Here is a 17,014-nt window from a genome sequence, read left to right as displayed (position 1 = left end):
CCCCAGCACTTCATCAGCTAGTGCTCCATCCCCCAGGTTTCGACATGATTAGAAAGGTAAGGCATCAGACTCTAAGTCTCAGGGGAGTGTTTAAGTCACCAGAACCTACCCTACTTGTCCAAAGTGTGGTAAGAACCATCCGGCTGAGTGTCTTAAAGAAAAGGATGGAAGTTTTGGGTGTGGTCAGACTGATCACAGGTTGAAGGATTTCCCTTCTTCTAAATAGGTACAAGGAGGTAACAATAGTAGGGCTCAGTCTACAACTTCAGCAGCACCAGCAGGTCACCCAACTCAGCAGGGTACTTCATCTGGTACAGGTGGCGGTCAGTGCCAGAACAGGTTGTATACTCTCTAGGCTCGCCAGGATCAGGAAGATTCTCCTAATGTGGTTACTAGTACGTTGCGAGTCTTTCATTTAGATGTTTATTCTTTGTTAGATCCTAGGGCTACTCTTTCTTTTGGAACTTCTTATATAGCAGTAAACTTCGGTGTCAGTCGACAAACTCTATCCGAACCCTTCTCAGTCTCTACTTCAGTTAGTGACCCAGTTATAGCTAGATGGGTATACATAAATTGCCTAGTCACAGTCTCCTAGAAACTCACCTCAACCAATCTTGTAGAGTTAGAAATGGTAGACTTTGCTGTCATCCTAGGCATGGATTGGCTACATTCTTGTTATGCCTCGTCGATTGTAGAACTAGGATCGTTCATTTTCAGTTTCCAAGCGAACTAGTCTTAGAATGGAAGGGTAGTAGCTCAGAGCCTATGGGACGATTCATTTCTTACCTTAAGGCCAGAAAGATAATCTTGAAGGGTTATCTCTATCATCTAGTTCGGGTTAAGGATTCAACCTCCGAAACCCCAACTCTTGAGTCAGTTCCAGTAGTAAATGAGTTCTCAGAAGTGTTTCGAAAAGATCTTCACGGAGTTCCTCTAGAAAGGGAAATCGACTTTGGAATTGATGTCCTTCCAGATACCCAACCTATTTCTATTCCACCTTACAGAATGGCTCCAACTGAGTTTAAGGAATTTAAAGAGCAGTTGAAAGACCTCCTAGATAAGGGCTTCATCAGACCTAGTGTTTCCCCATGGGGTGCACCAGTGTGGTTCGTAAAAAAGAAAATGGGTCTCTCAGGATGTGCATTGATTATAGACAGTTTAACAAAGACACAATCAAGAATAAATACCCTTTTCCCATGATTAATGACATGTTTGACCAACTTTAGCGTGCTAGTCATCGAAGATAGACCTCAGATCCGTTATCATCAGCTCAGAGTTAGAGATAGTGACATCTCGAAAATAGCTTTCAGAACTCGGTATGGTCATTATGAATTTGTAGTTATGTCATTTGGACTAACCAATGCTCCTACAGCTTTCATGTATTTGATTAACATGGTGTTCAAGCAGTATTTGGATTTGTTCGTTATCGTCTTTATTGATGATATCCTCATTTACTCTAGGAATGAGGAAGAACATGTTACTCATTTGAGGGTTGTCCTGCAAATTATCAAAGATCGCTAGTTATTCGCTAAGTTTAGCAAATTTGAGTTTTGGTTGCAATATGTTACTTTCCTTGGACATATAGTGTCTAACGAAGGGATCCGAATGGATTCTCATAAAATAGAGGCAGTGAAACAATGGCCTAGACCTACCTCTCCTACAAAAATTAGAAGTTTCTTGGGTTTGGCTAGTTATTATAGAAGGTTTATTCGCTAAGTTTAGCAAATTTGAGTTTTGGTTGCAATATGTTACTTTCCTTGGACATATAGTGTCTAACGAAGGGATCCGAATGGATTCTCATAAAATAGAGGCAGTGAAACAATGGCCTAGACCTACCTCTCCTACAAAAAATTAGAAGTTTCTTGGGTTTGGCTAGTTATTATAGAAGGTTTGTGGAAGGACTTTCATCCATAGCTTCTCCATTGACTAAGTTGACTCAGAAAAAGGTTAAGTTTCAGTGGTCAGATGATTGTGAGAAGACCTTCTCAGAACTAGAAACTAGGTTGACTACAACTCACGTTTTGACTCTACCATAGGGTTCAGACAGTTATGTGATCTATTGTGATGCATCCAGAGTCGGCCTAAGGTTGTGTGTTGATGCAGCGAGGTAAGGTTATACCTTATGCCTCTAGACAACTTAGGGTGCATGAGAAGAACTATCTGACTCATGACCTTGAGCTTGCATTCATAGTATTTTCCCTAAAGATCTGGAGACATTACTTGTATGATGTTCACGTAGATGTGTTCACAGACCATAAGAGCCTTCAGTATGTGTTCACCCAGAATGAGTTGAATCTTCGCCAGAGGAGATGGCTTGAGTTCCTCAAGGACTATGACAAGAATGTGCTTTACCATCCTAGTAAGGACAATGTAGTAGCTGATGCTCTTAGCAGACTATCTATGGGTAGTGTAGCGCATGTTGAGGAAGAAAGGAAAGAACTAGCAAAATATGCTCACCGGCTTGCTCGCCTGGGAGTTCACCTTATGAGCATATTAGATGGTGGTGTACTAGTTCAGAATGGGTCAGAATCTTCATTGGTAGTGGAGGTTAAGGAAAAACAATACAGTGATCCTATATTGCTTCAACTGAAGGGTGCAGTCTATCAGCAGAAGGTTGAGGTTTTCTCCCGAGGGGGAGATGGTGTGCTGATGAGTCCAAGATTTGGACTCATTTAGGGCTTTATTTGGATAGATTTAGTGTCCTCAAATGCATATTTTGTGCCAATAACTTATGTAAAATCCTTGATTTCCAGGTATTTGGATTGATGAACAAAGCAAGGACACTAATTTGCAAAAAGGAACGAAGTGAGCTGAAAGAAGGAAGAAAAGAGAGCCTGGTGATCGCCAAGTCCATTAGGCGAGTCGTCAAGTGGCCATTTGACTGCCTAAAGTTTCAGTATGCCAAGCCTTGAAGGAGAAAACCAAATTGGTGAGAGAAAAAAGCAGTTGGTGGATCGCCGAGTGATTCCGTGATGCAGTGTGATATCGCCTAAAGTTACAGACCTGGAGGATGCTGAAGGCCAAGGCTAAAGGCGATGGAAAGGACCAAAGGACGGATCGCCGAGTTGATCTGCGAGCCCGACATATTGCGTTGAATGGTCCTTCGTAGCATACTTCTGGTGACTATAAATACGTTTTTGAACATTTAGTTTAATATCTTTTTATCAAATCAAATTTTATTCTGAACAATCATTAGAATTAATTTACAGTTTGAACTCTGAGTATTGAGACAAGTTTCCTTAGCTTTGAAGAATTGAAGTTTTTCACTTTTGAGAAATTGGAAGTGGGTCTTTGAGATTCTTTAATTTGAACCTTTGTAAAGATGAAATTAATCTTACCCAGTTGATGGAACACAATTTGGTAATGATTTTTATCTTTTTATGATGTCTAGCTAAAACCCAAATTCTTGTGGTGTGATTATGTGATTATGGGCTGATTTAGCTTATGGGTATTGCTACTTATTAGTTTAAATGTTGTTTATAAATGATTTCAATCATTAATTGTGGTTTAAATTAAAGAATTGTAGTTGCAAATGTAGTTCTACCTTCGTATTTTTGGCTTGCTAGTGAGAGGTTTTAAAACCAAGATTATTGATTGATGGTCTGTGGGTATTGGGTTGTCATGGATTCAGCTCGAGAGAGTGAATCCTAAACCCTTTTCCACACATTTAGCTCGAGAGATTGAATGGACTAAGGCGTAGGCTGTTCTTATTTTGCATGCTTGTCGATGTTCGAGAGAAATTGACTTGATTCGGGGTAAATTGCTTGAGAGAAAGTTTACCTCCTCTATAGTCTAGCTTAATCACTAATATCTAGTTATTTTCTAATATTTGCTAATACCCATTTGTCTACATTAGCCTATAATCGAATCACATCCCAAGAACCCGACTCATTATTATTATTCCATATTATTTGTTGGTGTTATACTTGATAATTAAAACAAAAACCCCATGTTATTTGACATTCGTGTCACCCTCTGATTTGAATTATGTTTTTATTCGATAATGTTTATTCCTATGACTGATTTGAGCATATTCATACTTTCCTATTGAATCTTAAACACGAACCACTCCCTATGGGATTTGACCCTAACTTGTTTAGTTGGGTTATATACTGACTAGCGATCGTTAACACTTAGAATTGGATGAAGTGTCCTTGATACGTCTAATCAAAAGGGCACCGCTTCCGGGGAGTGGTGTTGGTTAAGATTCTTTGGTTAAGCTGAATTTTGTTCTTTTTAGTCATAGTTGAACCTACTTACTTTTAGTTTTGATTTGTTTGTTGTTGTTTTGAACAGAGGAAATGGGTGTGAACGAAAGCAATGGTAGCCATGTGGGCCACCAAGATGACATCGGCAACCTCAACGATGTCAACGAGCCTAATGTTAATGACCCTCATCTAATGGGTGGAGTTGGTGCCATTCGCTTGCCTCAGGCTGAAGGGAACGTTGTGTTCCATATTACAAGTACTATGTTGCAGCACTTGCAATTGAAAAGGTTGTTTGGTGGGCTGGCTCATGAGGATCCCCATGAGCATATTAGAAACTTTGTTGATGTTTGCGGGCCGTTCTCCTTCAAGACCATATCTCAAGAGTCGGTCCAGTTGAGGTTGTTCCCATTTTCTTAATGGGAGAAACATGTAAGTGGCTGGCTGAATTGCCACGAGAATCAATCACTTTATGGGAAGAGCTTGTCACCACGTTTCAAGTGCAATTTTTCCCTCCTTCGAAGATGATAACTCTTCGGGACAACATCCAAAGCTTCAAGAGTTTAGAGGGTGAGCCAATTCATGAGACTTGGCTGTGATTCTTTAAGTTGGTGCTGCAATGCCCAACTAATGGTTTGCCCGACAACGTTTTGCTACAATATTTTAATCGAAGCCTTGATTCGGTGAACAAGGGTAAGCCGACCAACTTTCTCCGAGAAGTTTGATGCAACAACCTTACGCTATAGCAGCCCAACTTTTGGATTGTATGACCATAATTAATCGGGCTTGGAACACCCGCGAAGATTAGGTCTCTCCTCTCACGTTTAAATTGACCAAGAAGTAGCTTGAGAAAGACCAAGAGAGGGATCAGAACATGGCAAAGATCATGACACAACTTAACATTTTGTCCAAAAATGTCATGGGAGCTGGTGCTCGAAGTGTCAATGTTGTGGGTGTCGGGTGTGCTAATCCCGATGAGGCCAAGTTTGAAGCGTTATACAATGAAGAGGTGAATTTCCTAGGCAACCAAGGAGGTGGTTATCATGCAAACTACCTGAGGCAGAGTGGTAACCAAGGTTGGAACAGGTATGAAGGTTGGAGAGATCGTGATAGAGAGTGGAGGGATCGTAACCCCACGTGGAAAGAAAGAGAGGAGGAGAAGGACAAGTACATTCCTCCCCACGAGCGTCAAAGCAAAAGGATTCTGAGGGTGGTCGGTCTGAGGATATGTTGTCTCGTATTCTCAACAAGTTTGAGGGCTGGGACAAAATTTTGAAAGAGATGAAGGAAGATGTGTCGACCCTTAGCCAGACGATTACCTCCCATTCCGTCTCTATCAAATAGTTGGAGACCCAGATGGGTTATATTTCGTCTCATTTAAACTCGAGACAGCAAAAGGGGTTGCCTAGTGACACTATGGCCAACCCCAAGAATGAAGTTTAAGTGGGGACTTGCGTCGTGCCACGATGTTAACTAAGGCGCTTCTTGGGAGGCAACCCAAGTTTTATTTACTTTATTTTTTGTTGAGAAATAATCGTGTGTTGATTGTGCAGGTTAAAGTGTGGATTGTGATCGAAAAGTATAGATTGGCGAGCTAAATATCCAGTCAGCGACTCGCCGAATAGGTTGGCGAGCCCGACCTAGAACGCCATTGGACTCAAGTAATTTTGAAATTGGAGTATGTAAAACTCGGCGAGCTTAGGAGCAAATTGGTATATCGCCGAACGCGTTGGCGATCTTTATTTAATCCGCCATTTGGACCCCCACATTAACTAGAGGTCCTGTAAAACTCAGTGAGGTAAGTGCCCACTCGGCGTGTCGCCGAGTGGGTCGGCGAGTAAGACAAATATTGTTGAATGGGTGACAACTGGACGGTTTTAAAGGCCAAAAGTTCAAACTCTTTCACATTCCCTCACTTTTTAACTTCCCAAACTCACACCTGCACTGTATTTTCCCGTATTTTTATATTATTTCTGATTCCTAGTCGTCAATCTTGTGTTCGGAGTTGGATTTCTTTACTGCCGAACATTTCGAAGTATATATTCAGCATAAAAGGTTGGTTTTTCTGAACCCCGAATTCTTATTGTGCGATTTTACTCATTTTCAATTGTTCTTATCTAAGTGATGTGTGTTGGGCCTTTCTGATTCGTAAATGTGTGCGTGTGTGCCTGTTTTTATTTTATTATCATGTGTATATTGATTAATTATTGATTTCCCAAATTTTTGTGCTTTAAAATTGATCGAAATTGTTGGGTTGTGCTAATTTGTTGTTGGGTCTAGTCGGGTGAAGTCTAAGTAACCCGCATTTGTGCCAAATGACATGCTTTGCCCAATGATGGAGTGGTTGACGTCATTCTTAAGGGCTAAAGTCGTCAAATGGCCAAATTTGGCCAAATCGGGAGAAGTCTGAGTATCCCTGGGGGTATGGGTCTAGGTTTAATTGAATGACTGCATGTTTTGATTTTGTTTTCGGTGGCTGCAGGGTTGAATTTGAAAGTCGGGTTTAAAGGTAGGCACGTTGGGCAGTTTGGCAAGCTGGGTTGAGCTCACCGAACCACTTGGCAGTTCACCAAATTGTCACAACCCAAGGGTACCCCCTAGACGTAACACGGCGTACTCGAACCCGAAGGGGTCTCATACAAACCCTTAGCATCATCATAACATAAGATATTAGAAAAGTATGGAAAAAATTAAAATTTCTTTAAAACCATACAATCGAAAACATTTTCATAAGCAAGCGGAAGTCTTTCTATACTCTTTGTCTCAAACCATATAATACAACTTTTAGAATAAACTCTTGGGACACATCCCATACAATAGTCTCAACATGAATATAAAAGAAATAAAGGAAAGGTGGGTTTTGTCCTCGAAGCATTGAGGACTTACCAAGATCTTCAACTCCTTGCAACTTCTAGAAACCTAACTCCAAGTAGCTCTCAAGCCTCCAAACCCTACATTTGGTTAGAATGTAGGCAATATGTGTTAGTACAAAATGTACCAAGTATGAAAGCTAGCATAAAACATAAGAGCATCTCAAATGGTTAGTTAACATAAGACATAAGCATAAGAGATAACAACATAGTCATGGCATAATCATTAACATAAGCTTCATATAAACATAAGTCAACATAAGACATAGTTAATGAGTATAGGAGATAAGTCATAATCATATAAGCATAATTGACTCTTAGTCATCCATACCATAATAGCACCATTCTCAAGTAACCTCAAAAGCATACATGTGCAAAGCAAGAATAGCATCCCATAATACTACCCAAGCCAAGTATTCCTTTTTGGTCATCTTAATCATAGTCTATATACATGGTTAAGTCATAAGTTTTTCTACCATAAGGGCACCATACTTCTAAGTAACCTCAAGACACACTTGTGCAATGCATGAAAGGCATCCCATACTACCCTTCACACTAAGCATAGCCTTGAAGTCATCTTAGTCATATTCACCCTCTTTTTGGTCTTACTATTAGCTTACTTCACATAGACAAGGGAACTACCACCTTAGTCAATCATATCTTGGAAGGCAACTATGGCAACAACCCAAACTAAGTCATACTACATAAGGGAACCCTTCACAACTAGCCTCAAGTCACACTTGTGCCATGTATGGATAGCATCCCATACTATTACCCACACTAAGTACTCCTTTAGACTATCATGAATGTTCACTAGTTGGGGTCTAGTCCCTCTATTCTATTTACCCCTCCAAGGCTACCAAGGAATAACCCCCTAATAGGCTAGACCATGCTATCATCTTACTAACATAACTAGGTTAAACTAAAGCTAACTACCTTGGAAGTAAGCTAAGCTAACTACCTTGGAAGACACACTAACATGCAAGTCCAAGCTACTCTAGGAAAGGTACAAGTGTCCTATCCTAGCTACCATGAAATAGTCCTATACCAACTAAGTCATGCTACCCTTAAAAGTATACCATAGTACAAATGCAATCTATCCATAGGGGAGTATGATTCTCAACCCTAAGTTGTCCTTAGGAGAGTATGAGTCATCAATCCCAAGCTACCATGACTAACCTAACTCAAGCTACCCTTGACATGCATCCTACAATGCAAGGTCAAGCTACCCTTAGGAGAGTATGGATCCTCAATCCTAAGCTACCCTTAGAAGAGTATAAGTCCTCTATCCCAAAGCTACCATGAAATGGTCTTGGCTAAACCAAGTCAAGCTACCATGAAGGAATCCTAACAATTCTAGTTCAAGCTACCCATAGGAGAGTATAAATACTCAATCCTAGGCTACCATGACTACTACTAACTCATGCTAGCATGACATGCATTCTACAATGCTAAGTCAAGCTATCCCTTAGGAGAGTATAGATCCTTCATCCCAAGCTATCAACCTTGGTCTTATCCTACTAAGCCAAGCTATACATAAAGGGAATATATGTCACAACTTCAAGCTATTCTAGTCTAACTTGCTTTGATTCATTTTAGGTTATTAAGCAAACCTAGAATCCTTATATGTGAGAGAACCCTTGGATCCTCTAACAATTCATGCCTAAGTGTGTAGAGAATACACCACAAGATCACATTATATTGACTTTATCCCTAAATCCCTAAAAATAATGGCTACAAGCCCTACTTTCAAGCTTAACTTCATTCTATCATAATTCATGTCTAATTTCAAGATATTCAATCACATTCTCTACTACTAAGTGTTTCTAGTCGTAATTGGTTCATAAGGGTCCAAGTCAAGATCCTTCCTATTCAATCAAGTCTAGTTCAATTCATGATTAGATGATCCTAACTATGATCAATTAGTATACAAGACATTGATTTAGGAAGATCACCTTTGAACCTTCAACTTTGCCTCTAATGGCATAAACCCACAAAGATCACATTCATCAATTTAGATTAGGGTTTACCATAGAAATCACATGAAATCATCATAATTATCACTAAACAAAGCTAAATAAATCATAATTGGGTGATATCCACTAGATTGGAATCACACCCAAACCCTACCCACAATGCAAGCACAACCCTAGTTAGAATTGGGTTTTTTATTTCAGAAGTGGGGAAAACTATGGGGGCTCTATGGGTGGAAGAATCCATAGATGATTAAGCTTCAAATACCTTGAATCAAAGCCCTAAATAAATCTTGAATCAATGGATAAACACTGCCATCTTCTCTTCTCTTCTCTTCTCTTATTCTTCTTCTTCTTCACTTCTAGAGAGAGAATTTCTTGAGAGTGATTTGGGGGTTCTAAGATGAATGAGCTAATGACTTAGTTTTAGGGTCTTATTAGGTATTTATAGGTGGTTATTTAAATACTTAACCGACCTCCCTAAGCCCTAATTAATTAACTAATCAATTCCCAAACACCTAACTTAAAACTAAAAAGCTGAAAATTGGCAGCACCTACGCCCACCCATCCACGGACCGTGGATGGGTCTACTGCCCGTGCTGGCAAGTCGTGGATTGCATCTAAGGCTTCCCTTAGAAGGCCTTAACAAGCCTTGACCTATGCCCATGACCTATGGGGCGTGGATTGATCTACTGGCCGTAGATGGCCATCCGTAGGTCACACATTTGACAGTTTTAGGGACTATTTTTTGGGTCCCCCTCAAGGACCCCTTGGGTGGTCCTTGGGGGGTCGTACCCAGACGTTTAACCCCTAAAACCCCTATTCTAAGTACGGGAACCATTTCTTTTGATTTTAGTCCTCATACACCACTCCAAAACTCTTATGAAAGGCTTTAAACTCACTAGTTCAACTCACTAATTTACGGGGTGTTACACGAATCCCCTCTGATCGCCTTTAATTTCATGCAAATCTTGAGTTTGGGTTCTGTAATTTTCGGCGAGAAGCCTGAGTTCGCTGAGAGTACTCGGCGACTCACCGAAAGTCCTTCTTGATCGCCCTTTCGGCGCCCCTAACCCCTAAAATGAACTGTAACTTTCGGTGGGCTAGTCCTTGCTCACCGAATGTTGTCGACGATTTTCCGAAAGGCCCTTACCATCGCCAACATACCATTTTTTTGGAAATTTTTTAAGCCAATCTTTTCGGCGAGCCCAATCTAGCTCTCCAAAGAGATTTGGCGAGTTTGTCTGCAACTTTTCTTGAACTATTTCTAACTCTTTTTGATGTTTTTGAAGATATGGCTAGACCAAAAGTGACCGGTAGAGACATGCCACCCCGCAAGCGGGCTACGGGAATAAAAATCAACGAGGATGCAGCTACATCCAAGGCTAAGGCTATCAAACTTCCCACAACAGGTGGGAACGGAAAGGGCAAGACACCTGCACCTGCGTCACCAGAGGCCAGCTCCAATAGTGACGGCATCTATGCCACTAACCTCACCACTTTTGAGAGTGAGGGTGATCACCAGGATCCTCCGGCTACCAATTCTAAATGTGAGGATGATGAGTTACTAGCAACTCAGAGGGTGGAGCTGCAATCCAAGAGGATGAATGATCTGTCTAGGATCAGGACTCCCCAGGACGCCACTACTCCTTCTGCTCCCGCATAGGTTGTGGTCCTAGAACCACCGGTACAGGGTCCTCCCCTACGCTCAATGAACAGACTGAAGATTGAGGGGCTAAGGACCATTATAGAGGAGAAGCGACTGTCGACTGATGGAGTCATAGACAGGTATCCAGAGATCATGAGCTACGTGAGGTCACACAAATTCCAAGTTTTCACTAAGCCTCGTGGCCCATATATTCCAAATTGGGTCAGAGAATTCTATCTACACTGCCCTGGTGCCACAAGAGAAGAAGCCGGCAGCCAAATTCAAATTGGTTGACTATGTGGTCGTCAGGGGTAGAAAGGTGAAATGTGATAGTGATGCTATCAATGCAATCTTGGGTGTTTCAACACGAATTGGGGATGACTGCCAACATATGATCAGGACAAAGATGCTAGAAAACATGAAGAAGTGGTTGGCTCCTTTGATATCAGACGGTACTCCCAAATGGCTTGAGATTGGAGAACCCATTGAGAAGAAGGACCTAAATATAACAGCAAGGTTCTGGTTTGGCTTCATCAGGAGTACCATTATGCCATCCTAGAATGAGTCGATTCTCCGCCATGCCAAGGCATCCTGTCTGGGTTGCATCATTCACTACAACAAATGTGATATTTAGCTACGAAATTATTAGTTACGATATAAAATTCGTCACTAATTATTTACCTTTTGTGACAAAAAATACATTTCGTATTTAAATGTATGTGCAACATACTTTTAGTGACGAAACGTACAATTTCGTAGCAAAGTTTTGTCCAGTAAAGTTTCCCACCAAAAAATAATTTGGCGCCATTTATTAAGTACAACTAGTGACAAATTTTAATTCATCAATGACACATTATTTTGTCGCTAATAATGTATCCAATTTGTGACAAAATGTTATTTGTCATAAAATTAGTTACAATTTTGGACACGAAAAAATTTCATCACAAAATATAAGTTGTTGCAATAGCGACAAAATAGAGTTTGTAGTTGAATGTTGTAAGCTTTAGCCACAAAATTATATATTTAGTAGTGACCTTAGTTTTCATCTCTAATAATATAAGCAATTAGTGACGATTATTTTATTGTCTCTAATTAACCTGCGACTTAGTGACAACATAATTTTGTCACAAAATATACAATGTTTAAATAGTGACAATTTAAATTTTGTAGTTGAATAATTTAACCATTTATCATGATTTTTTAAAATTTAAATATAAAAATAATATTTGGCTACGCTCGAGTGCAGATCTATAGGGTAGTGAGAGAGTTCACCAGCAGAGGCGGACCCACATGGGTTCCAGGGTGTTCAGCTGAACCCCTTCGGTAAAAAATTACATGGTATATATAAGGTAATTTTTTTGTATTTACGTGGATATATATATTTTGAACCTCCTCAATGACAAAGAGAAACTGATAGCCTAGTGGCAGGTCTCCTTGAAATTAAGCTACACATCAAGGGTTCAATTCCCTCTATTAGCGTTTTACTTTTAGTTACAATTTTTTTTTTAAGTTTCAGTTCCGTTTTTCACGTTACGTTTTATTTAGTTTTTTCTTTTATAAAACATGCTAAAAGTTTGGTTTTAAACCCAAAACAAATTCAAGGGAGCTCCAAAAACAGACTCCAAAATTGCACCAAAAAAGCAGCACCATATTCGCACTAAAACAACACAAAAATTGCACCAAACAGCACCAGATTCGCGCAGAAACTACACCAAAAAAGAAAAGAAACTGAAAAACAATAGCAAAATATAGTCTTAGCGAGATTGCGCATAACTGTGAGGAGAACTTCAAGATTTGGAGACCAACTTCAAAAATAAATTTCCATCAATACGAAAGGTTTTTGATGTTGATGAGACATCGAGTAACAATAAGAAGAGCAGGGGAGCGATTCCAAATGAACACTGTTGTTGGATTCAAGAAATTATTTCTCAAGTTATTTCTGGTGCAATTCTAGTGACTCCAACAACTGGAGAGGAAATAACACACTTTAATCTAGCTATGCTCAAAGAATCAAGTCATTCCACCGTGCCAATATCCAGTTCTAGATATGGCGATTTGGAGAAAATCGCAAGTGATAGTCTGGATATGCGCACTCATATTCGATGTGAGGATCCTATAGGTGCGTGTCCTAATACTTGGTCCTCTAATAGTCAATTAACTAAGAATGTTTATAATTCTGGTCGTACTAATATGTTAAATAATAAAGAGGGTGATCATGGTGTTGATGGTGGTAAGGTTAAAGAGATGGTCATAGAACAACATCAGTAGGGTCCTAGTAGGAATGACAACACCAAACAAAATTATACCAATGAGCCTAATAACTCCACTCGTAAACCTTATGTCCCTAACAACACTACTCTCCAAATTCCAGCAATTTCAAAACCTTCAGACCTAACAATATCATACTTGCACAAAAGAGCACAAAAAACAACAATGCGACCACTGATCCAGCACAAAAACAACCTACTCAAACTAAACAAAAACGAGTTGTGATCTCAAAACATCCCCTTCCTAATATCCCTCACTCTATTGTTACTAAACTAAGAGGCCAAGAAGCCCAACAAATTATTTCTATAGACTGAATCCTCCAAAGATTACTACCAATTAGGGCTACCCCGCTGTTGTGTCAGATTTCATCGTATATTTACCTGAAAGGTGAAAATTTACCCTCATTGGTAAATTTATCAATAGCCCAAAATTGAGGTCATAAGGAAACAATTTATCCTACAAAATGAATTTAGACCATCAGAATCAATAGATAGAAAACACAACAGTACAACATAGATCAAGGCAATAGTAATAATGTTTACAGTCCTAGATCACCTCAGAGTCATAAGGATGCTAAGCAGCAAAATTCACAACACTTGCAGGCAGGTATGAATTCAGAAATAAATTCTCAAAAGCCCACAAATTGTAATGTTGATCCTGGATTCCAAGAATGATCTGATTTTTCTAGTTGAAAGTTGTAAACATGACATGAGGGTCATTCAAGTTAACTGGTTTAAACCTCTTCCATCCATTATTAAATTAAATACTCATGGGAGCGCTTTGGAGAACCCAGGAAAGATTGGGGCTGGTGGTATTCTTAGAGATCACAAATGTGACTTGATTTATGTAGATAGAGGAACATCCTCCATAGGACAATCCAATGCAATCCAAATTAAATTAATGTATTAAATAAGAAAACACTTAATGAAAGCAAACAATCCAGACCACACCCAAAATTTAAAAAATAGAGAAAACTCCAATAGAAGTTTAATGAAACAGAGGTAATAGTCAAATGAGTGCGAGCAAAAGTTTGAAATTATTTTTTTAGCCAGACTCTAGCGAGGAAGAAGAAGAAGGAGATAATGAGGAACAAGAATAATAGAATACATACCTGGAAGAAAAAGGAGAGACGCACTAGTCGTAGTCAATGAAAGGTAAGCCCCTACAGTTATGAAGTTACATCACAAAATCAATGTCATCTTCATCATCTGTGTCCCCATCTTCATCTTTATCAATACTTTTAGTGCCTTCAGTTCTATCAAGATCACTTATGTACTCGATTATAGTGTCGTCCTCTAGGTCAAAATCTTCGGTATTGTAACCAACTTCATGTTCTGTTTGAACCTTCAATTCAAATGCACTTGAATCCAAGGTAATTGAATCAACATCATCTCTATGTAATTGGATCGGCATATCCTCAATAGAAATATCTATCATGTTACTTTCCATTGACACATCTTGATACACTTCATCAGTAGTGTGTAATTCATCACTTTCCACTTTTGAATTTTGCATCTCTAGCACATCATATATATGTCTATCGTGAAATTTTTGCACAATTCGCCAATTTTTTCCTAATTTCGGATCACAAATATAAAATACTTGCTTTGCTTGAGTAGCTAGTACAAAAGAATCATGTTCATACCAAAATCTATTTACATTTATACTGGTAAAATTTTTATCTTTTTTCATCCCAATTTTTTTACGAAGATCAAACCACTTGCATTTAAATAGAACAACTCGATTGCCTTCTATATACTCTAACTCAATAATGTCAACTATAATACCATAAAAGTCAATCACTTCATTTTCATGATAGCCTTCAACAACTATGCCACTATTTTGACTTTTTCGTAATTCATCACAACTTTGAATATGGTACCTAACACCATTAACAATACAACCAGGATATCTCCTTCCTAGAACATCATGTCCCATTGCCAAAGGATATAACTTCTTGATAGACATTGAATTCTCCTTATTACACAAATGGATAATCTACGATGAAAAATTATTATATTCAATTAGTAAAGAAGAAAAGTTAAACTTAAACACAACACGATTGTCATTTTAAAAAATCACTTACTTTCCCTTCGAACCATAAAGAAAAATGTTCTCTATGTTTCTCTTCTATATTCACAACATCTTGGTTTAACAACTCATTTTTTGTGTTCCCTACATAGGAAAAATGAATTTATGAGTAATTTAAAATAACAGAAACCAATATAGATAAATAGGAAAACTTACTGTAGAAAAGGCTCTGCTTCTTCACAATTATTTAACACATACCACTGAGCCATATCAAAATCTTTCTTCGGTATTGCATCATATTCTCCTTTAAATGGTCTAACACTTTCAGAAAATATGTCCAGAACATGTTCCTCTTGTTGCTAGATCCATCAGCATTTCGATCTTCACAATTAAATCTAGTCTCAATGTTAGTAAGATACATAGAGCAAAATGTCAAACATTCATCAATATATAACCTTCTGCAATAGAACCCTTCTGGTTCGCGCCTTGTTTCGCACACAACGCTTAAGCTTACACAAAAATCTCTCAATTTTGTACATCTAACGATACTGTACTGGTGGTCCTCCATACATAGCTTCTCGTGGTAAATGTATAGCCAAATGTACCATAATATAAAAAAAACAGGTGGAAAGATCATCTCAAGCTTACATAATATAATAACTATATCCCTTTCAAGTTGTTCTAAGTCATCTCGTTTCAATGTCTTACAACACAATCGTTGAAAGAAATGACCTAACTCAATCAATGCTAAAGAGACATCTTTATTTCCAAATCCACGAATAGCTATAGGTAGCAATCGTTGTAGCAAAACATGATAATCATGACTTTTGAGTTTAGCTAACTTAACACCATCTGCAGTTACACACCTTGAGATATTTGAAGCATAACCATCAGGAAATTTAACACATTTCAAAAATTCCCCAAATTCTCTGTTCTTTTTTTCTAACATGTTATAACAAGCAGATGGCATTATATAACTAGAATCATCATGCTGCAACCATAGTTCCTTTCTTATGTTCATATCCTTAAGATCTTCTCTTGTTCCCCTAAATTTTACTTCTTATCAACTTTATTCACTTGATTAAATATTTTATATATATAAAGAAAATTATATTTTTTCCTGCTCTGTTATTTTTTTTCCGTCCGAGTCGAGTTCAAGTTTAGAATCCATCGATTTAAAAATCCAACTCCTGCACCCTGTTCACTACCGTGAAACAGATGATCTTCGTCCCTTTACGTTTATTTCTATTATTGTCTTTGTGAAAGAGTTATGTCTATTGTAAGAATAAATCATGTAATTAGTGGAGTTGAAAGCATATGTTTTCTTCCAAATATTTAGTAATTGTTGCGTAAGATTGTCAAGTGGTCGTGGTTTGATCTCATTCTTGTCATAAAAATACTTCTTTGTAGTTGAATACGAGGAATTTGAAGTTTAGCTTGTGCCAAAAATACATGTATTATGATTTAGTTAATTTTAGTTGGTTCAAAAGTCTTAATCGCTAAATGAGTATTTTGTTTGGTGCTTGCATAATGAAACCACATCCAATGATCCATTCGAGTAGAACATATGTCGACATGTAGGAGGGAAGACAAGAGAAGTAATATAAGGAAACATACCAAGTTCACTTTTTGATAGATTTAATTGAGAGTGGATTGAAGTTGATCGTAAGTCTCAATAACAAATATAGTAGTGAAACTACATTCAATAAGTCACTCCTCGCGTGTTTCTACCACAAAAAGTTAGCGTAACACTCCAAATATTGACATTTATCTTAGGGAGTATATATATCATTGGACAAAATTCCCTTTTTCAAAACTCGACCCGACTTCAGCTATTCATGCCTAGAATGGCGCCTTGCGTCCATATCGTGTGAAAATACCTCCTCTCACAAAATATTTTTTAAAATAATTTTGTACACCTTTTGTCTTACGTGGAACACTCCCTGACTCCACTTAGTAGAGGCACGTGGGTGGTGATTGGAGGCCACATAGGCTAAAAAGGCGTACAAAATTACAAAA

Source organism: Solanum tuberosum, unplaced genomic scaffold, assembly GCF_000226075.1.
Source record: "Solanum tuberosum cultivar DM 1-3 516 R44 unplaced genomic scaffold, SolTub_3.0 scf00632, whole genome shotgun sequence".
Lineage (NCBI taxonomy): Eukaryota > Viridiplantae > Streptophyta > Magnoliopsida > Solanales > Solanaceae > Solanum > Solanum tuberosum.
This window is presented reverse-complemented; position numbering follows the sequence as displayed.